Here is an 11,271-nt window from a genome sequence, read left to right as displayed (position 1 = left end):
CGGGGCTTCCTGACGCCACCGCCATCCCTGGCCAAGGGCAGGGACCTCCAGCGGCAGCTCTACCTCTTTCTGTCCTTTGCTGCCTTAAACACTGTCATCACCTTTACATTCAGACACCCCTATTCTCCATACGTCCCAAACTCCAAGGGACACGACCGAAGCTGTCCCCTCCAAGCCCCTCTCAGTTGTAAGGTGGGGAAGAGGTAACCCCCTGAAGAAACGCCAGCAATTTTCTCAAATGATTACCTCCACTCTTCTCTTTGACTTCCAGGTTCCCACACACTCTGGGGGATGGAGGACAAGCAAACCATCCCAACACCTGTTCCCAGACCCCACCTTGCAAGTCCTGCCTAGATGGTGTGGATTCAACCTCACTGAGACAGAGGGTTCTTGACCCTTTTTTCCCTGAGGCTCTGGAGGCCTGAGCCACGAGTGAGATGAAACGTCCCTTCCCTTTGCCCTACCCTGGACCCCGTGTAAAGTACTTGCACCTGTGTCTGGTACAACTTGTTTTTTTTAAAGATTTTATTTATTTATTCGACAGAGAGAGAGACAGCCAGCGAGAGAGGGAACACAAGCAGGGCGAGTGGGAGAGGAAGAAGCAGGCTCCTAGTGGAGGAGCCTGATGTGGGGCTCGATCCCATAACGCCGGGATCACGCCCTGAGCCGAAGGCAGACGCTTAACCGCTGTGCCACCCAGGCGCCCCCTGTGTCTGGTACATCTTAAGTGCTCACTGAATATTTGCTGTTATTATTTCCTGAAATCTGCTGCTGTAACTTCAGACGAGTTGTCTAAAGTTCACTCTGCTTCAGTGTGTTAGGCTTCTGGTCAGGTGCTCGCGGCAGAAAGCCCGGCCCCAGCCCAGACCGGGCAATGATGAAGCATTCCCCAGCTAGTAGGAAGTTTTTTCCTTGTCCTAAGACCAAGCACCCCTTTTTAGAATAGACCTGGGGGTGCAACGCCCTAAGGAACGCACCCAGGTGAAAGGGTAATTTTTATACTCAAAAGAAAAGCAGTGATAGCTGTAAAAGGCATGATGGAAGAGCATGAGAAAGATGCCCAGCCCACTCTCGATGGGGAGAGGAGAGCCCCCCCCAGGGGCAGGAAACTGGAAGCAGAGTCAAGGACAAGCCCGAAGAAGAGTGTATAGAAATCCCAGCCAGAGCGACACGCGGTGACCAGCCAGCAGGTGGGCTGCAGTCTCGCTCTCCAGTCATTCCGCGCCAAGTGGAGAGAAGGAATACAGTTGACTTGGCAGCGTCTTTGTTTGTTAAACAAGTTGGGAATGAAAGCCGGAGCCTAGATTATTTATCCTCATCTGAAATGTATGCAAATAATGCTTAGAACATACTTTTTGGCGTAGACAGGGAGGAGTCCTTAATGGAGCATTTACTTGTGTCTGATTTTTATTTGTTTTTACCAGTTTCATTTAATTTGATAGATGGTCTAAGCCTCAGAGTAATGCTGCTGGAATCTCATGAAGATGTGTAATGCTGGGGTGCCTGGGGGGCTCAGTCGGTGAAGCATCTGCCTTCAGCTCAGGTCATGATCCTGGGGTCCTGGGATCAAGCCCCACATCAGGCTCCTTGCTCAGTGGGGAGTCTGCTTCTCCCTCCCCCTCTGCCCCTCCCCCTGCGTGTGCTCTCTCTCTCTCTCAGATAAATAAATAAAATATTTTTTAAAAAAGATGTGTAATGCTGAGGATGCTTCTCACGCTGAGACCCAGCCTCTGGGCTTGTGGTAGCGACCAGGGCTTGTTGATGTCAGCTGGGACTGCCCCAACAAGACATCACGGAAAGAGGGCTTAAACAACAGACACTTACTCTCCAACAGTTCTGGATGCTGGAAGTCCAAGATCAAGGTGCTGGCAGGGTTGATATCTGGTGAGATTTCTCTTTTTGGCTTGCAGATGGCCACCTTCTCGCCATATACTCACATGCCTGCCTTTCCTGTGTGAGCGCGCCTTTCTTGTATCTCTTCCTCTTATAAGGACACCAGTTCTACTCACTCAGGACCCCACTATTATGACCTCATTGAATCTTTATTACATCCTTGAAAGGTCCTGTCTCCAAAACAGTCCCATGGGGGCTTTGGGCTTCAACATATGAATGTGAGGGGGACCCGATTCAGTTTGTAACAGAGCTGTGCATAAATGTTCCATTTCTTCTACCAGGCATTTGGGAAGACGGCACGTCTTGCTCCCTTTGAATTCAGATGTGGCTCAGGGGTGAGAGAGTATGGCACCTGCTTTGTCACTTGCTTTGTTTGATGAAATGGGTGATGAAGTGACGGGCAAACGGGGAAGAGGCTTAGATTTCAATCTAAGGCATGAATTCCCACATTCCGTTCCCCTGATGAGCAAAGCGCCCATGCTGACCAGCGCTGTCCACATATGCGAGAGAGAAATTTACAAAACTATACACACACACACACACACACACACACCATTTTACATGTGTTTTCCCATTGAGATTTGGGAGCTGCTTGCTGTTTGTGCGTGACCTAGCCCGTCCTGACTTATGCAAAGGTTGGGTATTCATTTGCTATGACATTTGGGACTTATAAAACCCAACACACACCTCTACATCTTCTCCTCCTAGGCTACGTCAGAACACAGTGTTCAATGGCACTTATTCTGGCAACTTATTTATTTTTTGTTTCTTTTCTGACCATACATGGGCTAATATCTATAATATATGTCATCTAACCTGGTGACTCTCTTATACCAGCTTTCGTCCCAAGCCACAAGTCAACCTTCCCAAATGACTGCCTGGAGTCCTTCCCATCAACTCACTGCTGCTGCCTTCGGTTCAACACGCTCAAGAACAGACTCGTTCTACCCTGAACTCCAGTACTTTCTCCGACTCACTCCTTCGATGATGATCGCAGACGTAGACCTCAGAGACACTATGTGTGTGTATCAGAGGTCGAGGAAATATGTCTTTGAAATCTTTCTATTTTTACAAAAGTTGTTTTGGAAAATTTCGAACATTTATGGAAGGCGACAGAATTGTGCCATGAACCTCCGGGTCCCCATCATCCAGCAACTCGTTACCAGCTCACGGCCAATCTTGGTTTTTGTTTGTTTCTATCTCTACCCCAGTCAGATGATTTGGAAGCTATACACACTTCCATATGTATTTCCAAAAGATAGGGATTCTTTAAAAAAAAGAGCCACAACACTTGATCACTGAAAATTAATTAACAGGATACGATATTTCGAGTCAGTTCCCTGATGCTTGTTGTCCACTGTCTCGTAATTTTTTTGTTGTAGTTGACATCTATGTGATGCAGGTTGAAATAAAGTCCACACACCCCATCCGCTGATCTGTTTCTTTAGCCCATAAATGCTCTGATTGCCCATCTCTTTCCCTTTTTCCTCACAACTCATTTGTTGAAGAGCCCACTGTGTTTGTGTCGTAGGGTTTCCCGCGGTTAGGATTTTGTTGACTGGATTCCCAGGAAAATTTGTGTCGTGTGTTCTAGGGTCCCCTGCATTTCCTACGCATTATAGTTTGAGAGAGAGGCATGACATGCATTATTTGTCAAAGGTGCTGCCCAGGCGCCATATTGTGTTTCTGTCAGGAGGCTTACAATATATGGTCTCTTTCCATGGTATTAGCAGCCATGGATGCTTCTCATGTAGGTCCGTGGTTCTCAATCTTGACCATGCACCAGAATCACCTGGTGGGCTTGTTAAACCACAGGTTGTTGGGGCCTGAGTTTCTGCCTTAGTAGGTCTGGGTTAGGCCCAATAACTCACATTCGTAACAAGCTCCCAGGTGATACTGATGCTGCTGGTCCAGCGACCATCCTCTGAGAACCACGGACCTGGAGCTATTATTTAGTTGCGGGTTGAAAGGTAGTGACGTTCTAGTCTATCCTTCCTTCTTAATTCATTAACTGGAATGCATTTATACAAGAAATGCTCCAAATCATTTATTTGGTTACCTTGGGGTAGAGTCTGTGTAAGGAAGGCACTATAAATGATTCTTTCCCTTTATTTACCAGTTTCCAAAGTGGGTTGGATAATATCCTCCGGAGGTAACCAGTGGCGTGTGTGTGTGTGTGTGTGTGTGTGTGTGTGTGTGTGGTGTTTCACTCCATTGCAGTTACTATTTTATTGATATTCAAGTTGTCTAGTCTTTAGCCATGAGAACCTTGGAGACATTTTGAGTCTGTGTTCTTCCTTGTCAAATACCTTGTGGTCGGTCCAGCAGCTACACCCTTGTACACCACTGTCACCACCCCATGCCCACCATCCTCCTCACTGCGGCTCATTTCACATACGAGTAGGTGTCCCGTGAACCCGTCCTGTGACATTCCAGTCACGTCATTACCTGCTCAAAAAATTCTCACTGACTCACCAAATTAAATACAGACCTTGGCATTGGCATTTGAGTCCTTCTAGTTTTTCTCACTCCTGCTCTGAAATTGGGAAGTCCCACCTGGGAGCCTTTGCTCACCCCACCTCTCTGCCTCAGCTCTCCCCATTCTCTCAGTCGATACTTCATTCACCCCAAATGCCACTCGTCGTACGGGTCTCTTCCTGATGTCTTTACTTAGGAAGCTGAGCCCTTCTGTGCCATTTGCCTGCATTCTGTACTTGTCTTTAAAGTATTTGCCTGGAGGCTTGTATTTTGGTCACTAGCAGGCTTGTCTATTACTCTATAATAGACAATATTTTTTTTAAATAAAGATCTTATTTATTTATTTGATGGAGAGAGAGACAGCCAGCAAGCGAGGGAACACAGGCAGGGGGAGTGGGAGGGGAAGAAGCAGGCTCCCAGCGGAGGAGCCTGATGTGGGGTGTGATCCCGGCATTCTGAGCTGAAGGCAGATGCTTAACGACTGAGCCACCCAGGCGCCCCTAGAAACGGTCTCTTGATTGTTTCACTCAGCTTCATACTTACGTGGCACCCTGTCCTACAACTTTCTGATACGTAGGATTATGTTGAATATGAAGTATTAGCCGTGAACTCAACTAATATTCACTGAAAGAGATATGGATTTATATATATGCACATATATATATTTGTAACTATGGAGATACTTATATTTACATATATCTTATATCTGTGAATTCCAAGGTACTAAAGATGCCCATTTTTTTGAATCTGAATGTTCAAAGCAACAATATAATTCTGCAGAGAGACAATTTATGGAGAGCCAGTAATCTCCCTATTTCATTTCAGTAAGTTAGGAGAACAAATAATTCTCTTCTTGCTCTACTGTAACTTCCTCTTATGTGAAACCCTTAATCTCACTCCAGTCCACAAAGATTTGAACCTCCGTTAGTAAATTCGGGTGGCCCCATTTCTCTGACATAGTATACACTGCTCTGTCTGGTTATATATCATTCAAATATGTCAGCATTCTGATTGATCCACCAGGCTAAATTTTGAAAGATGGGGTTTTTGAAAATCAGCTTTCAGGAATAATAGATGAGAAAACTCACAACGTTTGTTGTGAGCAAATTGGAGAGAGGTTTCCCACACTTCACGGTGCTATACCCTGAAAAGCCAGAAGGAAAAATCAGGTGGATAATTTTTATGTCTGTTGCTATGACAACTAACCCAGCCACTTCCGCGAGGATATGGACAATTATGCCAAAGCAGGGATTCTCAGCCTGGAGTCCTTGAGCCACGCTGCCAAGTAAGCCTTCCAAATCCCCCATAGGCAACACAAAAAACAAAATCGAGTGTACCAGAATTCACATCCTGTTCTGGGGAAACACCTGTAAGAGATGCCATAGATGACTCACTGATTAATGCTAGAAACCGGAATACATTGCCTTGGTGCATTATTATGGCACGAACCATCTGGAGGGGCCATTAGATTCACAAGTCATGCCTAACATCACGAGAGGAGGGCTGCTGACAGGCACAGAGAAAATGACCGCTGTCTCACATTCTCACAATGCAAGAGCTCTAAGTGGCGTCCAGCATTTCACCCCGGTTGCCGAGAGGGAGTTTCATTTCAGGTGTTGAGTAAATGCAATTCTTTATTTTATTCTCAATATTATGATAAGCTGGAAGCCTAAGTATACCGGTGTTCAGGATTCTAATTGTGTCGTTATCTGAATTCTTAAAATGATTATGGAAGGATTTGAGGTTAGTGGTAGGGTTCTCTTAAGAATCCATTTGGGGTTGAAATTTAATCCCTCCACTGCCCATTGGTCTTTTATGGGGGAAAAAAAAAGCCACCATTTTTATTTTATGAAGCTAGACATCTCCACCCCCCAAAATAAGGAAAATCCCATCTGCAAAAGGCCAAAAAAGTCAAATATACAATCTGTAAACAAATTATTTTCACTCGTATTTTGAAAACAATACCAAGTTTGAAATGGAAAGGAAAAGATTTTTCTGGAAAAAATTCCTGCGGGTGTGCATGTGTGTGTTTGTGTGTGCATAGGGATGGAGAGGGTAGACTGGAAACCACTGGGAGGTGTAGGGTGCGGCAATTTGGAATTGCTACTTTCTTCTGCCTTTTTTCCCGAGGTGCTAAATTTTAGCACAGTGCTCCTTGTTCCTTAATTAATGATTAGACAAATTCAATTCATGATTTAACTTAATTAAACAACTAATGAATTTGTGTATGCAGGAATCATTAATGCGGCGTCTGAGGCAAGGCCTCTAGGGCATGGTTAACTCGGTTCTTCACAGCTCAGTAAATAGTATCTAGAGCCGCGCAGGTGTCTCCTCGCCTAATACGCCACGCCCCTGCTCTAGGGTCGTTCCGTTCTACTCGAAGTCAGCGACATGCATAGATGTTATACGCGGAGATTACCCTTGGTGTATGAGGGTAATTTTTCTGGTACATTTGTTAAGAGATACAGATTTGGAACAGCATTTCCACCAGGGACAATCAGCTTAGTTATTTTTTAAAAGCTATTGAGACCCATCATAGAAATGCTCACGGGCAACTCATTTTAGGAGGACAAAATGCAATCTTGTGATATTTTTAGGTAGTCTCATTTCTTTTTGAAAGCCCAATGGCATCTCGGAAATCCAACGGAAAGGCCACGCTGTGAAAGAGAACATTTGAAAAGAAATAGTTATCATGACTCTCAAAGTGGAGGCCCTTACCTTGGGATGGCGGGATGGGCCTCTCTCTCCTGGTTAGAGGTACCATTTTGGAAAAAGGGAAGAGAGAAGACAACCGTCAGATACCAACACTTCACAGTGGTTCCGTGCTGTGGATACGTCAGCTCGTTTGGGATGTTTTCATCTTGATTTTTAAGGAGGGCAGCAGGGCCTGTAGAGACGAGCTAACCTGCCCAAGGTCACTCAGCTAATACGCAGTAGAGCTGGGGAAGCTCCAATGTCGGCCTGTGCTTGTGGCATACCATCCACCGAAGCCCATCTGGCATGCACCTAATTGATCGCTTGAGGTCCTAATGTACTTGACAACAGTTTGTTTTCTAAAGTAAGCAAATATTTCCCTCGGAATCTCACTGACACTATGAATTTGCTTAGCAAACCATTTTATCCTGACTAGTGCCAAGGAAAACTTCAGCGATCCCCTGTCTTAATGATTGCTGACTTCAAATTAGGAAGTCCTATTTAATGAGGTTATGCTGCAGATGTGCGGAAAAGGTATGGAAGCTTCCTGCCTCCTACCTCTATATTCATATAGGGCAGCCCAGATTTAGAGCAAACCTCTGATGAGGAAAAGTGGAGAGCAATTGGGAGCATTGCCACGGGAAAAGCAAAGCTGGGAGTTGTACACCTGCCTTTTTAGCTTGTGAAATGCATTTAAACAACCCACACTGCTTTAGGTCGCTCTCTGAATATCTATATTTTAGAGACAGAGTTGTTTCAAGTCATTAGTCTTCTCATCCTGTGTAGACAAATTATAGGATCTCCCGGGAACGGCTCTTTCTGCTGACCCCAGCATTTCTCCGCAAGCACCGGGGCTCCGTGAGAGTGAAGGGATTAAAATGAGCCTATTTCTACAAACTCCTGAGTCCATGTTTATTGATCAGTCCTGGACTTTTCTGAACTGTGCCTTTTCCTTGAATGGGCTCATGGCACAAGCGACTGAATTCACAAAACACGGAACCTAAGCAGTCTGGGTCCTTGTAAGGTCGGTGGATGGGAGGCGTGGGTCGTGTACGAGAAGCCTCAACATGCCGATGTCCTTAGCTCTTCGCAGGATCAGTAGGACTCCACTGAGGAACCTGGACGATCCCTAAGAGCAGAGGCTACTGAGGGTGAGCTTCCAGAAAGTGATGTCTTAGGTGGATTAAATGTCATCATGAGAAGGGAGGGCAGGTCAGGATAGAGATAGACCTCAGTGACTGCCTCCTTCTGTCCTCCCCTTCCAAACTCCCTTCTCAGGAAGAGAGACAACCGTCAGTGTGAAGCGGCCAGTTCTAGATGAGGGTAAGAAAGGGGTTCTCAGGAACACAGGCTTGCTCTAGTTCTTCAATGTGGGCGATGGTTTGCTTTGCCTTCAAATGCGTCGTCCTCTGAGTTTGTTAGCATTCAGCCATTTCCTTCTGAACACCTAGAGAGAAACTTCTCTCAGATCTCAGGACCAGGAAAATCTGTATCCCTGAGTAACAGCTGGCTTGTTTTGAGTTCACGTACACTTCAACTCTGGAATCTGATTCTATTTCTCTCTTGGTTCGTCTCCTAAGGAGTTTGGAACAGGGTTTCAGACTCATCGTGTTTTGGTGAAAACCCTTTAATCCTCATTCTTTTCCATCCATCTCTGATACACCAAATTTGTCCTTTTCATATCAACTCTGTTTCTCCAGTCCCTGTTCTGAAATTTTCAGGACATGTCAACACCATGACCAAAGGGGATTATAATCTGTTCATCCTTCCGGGTTGTGTACTGCATAATTCTAGGAAATGCCATTCACATAGACGACAATGTAACCACAGTGTGAATGGTGCCCTCCAGAGTTGTGCAGTGCATAAATTGTACAACCATTCATGGGCACCCCAGGAGAAGACAATCACCCCCAGAGGCTCCATTCTGTTCTTAGATGGGATATACTTATCTTTCACAGTCTGGGATTCTTCAAGGACAATGGCCCCAAATAATCTGAACCATGACTTAGCAATAAGCACCTATGCTTTTCTTCTTCTGTGATTTCCTTTTGAAACTTAGTGGAAACAGCGGGGAGAAAATTCTGACTATAAAATGGCATCTTTCTAGGTATTCTGATAGAATGCACAACTTGGATAATTCCGTCTTTGTTCATCCAGTTGAATTCTTAGAAGAATGCGCGGCACCGTTTTGCTGGGCGACTTTGTTATAGTGTCGGTTTCCATACTTCCCCGCTCACTGTTTATCCCTTGTGGAGATGCCAGAGGTCAAATGCCATTTCTACTCGGCTTCCCTTAAAGGATTGCTGTGTCAGAAAATTCCTTCTACAATTGCTGAGTCCATTTTCCCCTACCTTTTCCTAAGCACAGGTTGGGGGCACTGACTAGCCCCTTCGTCTATAAGGAGAGAGGAGGAAAATCCTCTTTGAATTACCTTGAGGAGTGCCATCTCCTGCTCCCTGGTTAGCAGAACGCATGTCATGTTCCCGGCACCAGAGATGAGCTGGTCCTAAGATAACCCGCCTGGTGTAATCTTGGAGCTTCTGAAGTTTTTGACGTTTAGTAAACCAAAAGCACATCCTTATCATTCGTATGCCCAGAAAGCATCTTAGAGTCCACGCTGAATCCATCTGCTTTTGGGATTCTTTCCTGCCCATACTAAACTCATGATCCAAACCGAAACACAAGAGGACACAACACGCAGGGACACGTGGTAATTTAGTAGCAAAATGATGGTACGACACAAAGGCCCAAGGTGAGTGGGTTTAAGTATCGGGATTTAAAAGTAGGTATGTCTTTGGCCCGCATTCTGGAAAGGGTAGCTCTGACAATTTCGTGTTTAGGCAGGAAATACAATGACGTTAGCTGTGGTTTCCTTCTCAGTGTGTGTAGGTTTGGGGTTGGAGGATACAGGGAAACAGACTCCACTCGAGTAAGTGACCATCTGGTTTCAGGATATAGAAATCCTAGCAGCATAGTGCGGAGACGGCTGGGACATTCGGTTGGAGTTCCGGGGTGTGGTACCGAGACCCCTGCCTCAGCAGACGGGCTGAAATGGGGGAAACGATGTGACATCAGCGCGTGGGACACTTCCAGGCAGAAGGACGTTCTTCTGTGATGTGTGCCTGCTACGCTACCCTGAGCGTCCCGATGTTCATAGTGGGTAAGGCGCCCCCAGGGATTAGCGATGACCAGAGAGACCTGTTCACCGTTAGCAGATACGGAAGCAGGCGAGAGATCGGTATCCATGTTTCCTTTGTAATTTACTGGAGCAAACGTGAACATCGCGCTGTGGGGTGCTATCACCTTTCTTCATTTCCACTTCATTAAGAAACTGGTTTAAAGGATTTTTCAAAAGAAGAGAAAAGGGAAGAAAGAGGGAAACCCTTCGCCAGATGTGGCTAAGAATGATCTCTCTTCCAGTCCGGTTTTCTGCGGCCGCCCCTTTGGTGTCCGCCAATGCTATTCTTGGCCTTTCGTGTCTGGGCTGGGGCACCATGTGCTCATATCAGAGTTTCTACTCCCAGCCTATGCTCCAAGTGGACATCAGATGCAATCTTTATCAATTGTGTTTTTAAGGAGGTTTGCCTCCCCCGGTATGCCCTGCAAAACACCACCTGCTGCCAGTCACTCGTTCCAGGGAAAGCCTTGCTCTGGGCCCCGCCGTGCTGCTCTGTACGTTCTGTGTCCCGAATAATCTGTTTTATAAGAAGAACAGGCACGGCCGTCCCATGTACCGAGGGCTGGCTTGGATTCTCCCTTACGTGTCCCAACAACAGTACGAAATGGCCCTGCTATCACCCCGGTGCAGACAGGATCTGTGAGACCCAGGGCAGAACCGACAGGTGCAAGTCAGAGCTGGGGCTTAGACCCAAGCGACTGAGGACAACTCCTGCCTTCTTCTCCAGCACGGTCTCTTCATCTTTGTACCGCATGCTAGGTCTTTCGGTCAGACAAGTGACTTCCTTTATCAAGTTCGAATTAAAAACAGACCCTCCACTTGGAAGGACCATGGGTGCCGACTTTTCCTCTGCGACTCTCAGGACTTTTGCTGGTTAAGCTCCTCCCACAGCTGATAGTGTGGAAGCCACCCGCCACCTAGCTGAGCGCCCGGCACCCAGAAAGGACTCGAAATAAGGCCTCCTCCTTCTTCTCTTTGCCCTCTTTTGCCGGGAGAAGCATGTCATGTTCCGTGTGATGCAAACCCAA

This window comes from Ursus maritimus, unplaced genomic scaffold (assembly GCF_017311325.1).
Source record: "Ursus maritimus isolate PB19 unplaced genomic scaffold, ASM1731132v1 scaffold_31, whole genome shotgun sequence".
NCBI classification, from domain to species: domain Eukaryota; kingdom Metazoa; phylum Chordata; class Mammalia; order Carnivora; family Ursidae; genus Ursus; species Ursus maritimus.
This window is presented reverse-complemented; position numbering follows the sequence as displayed.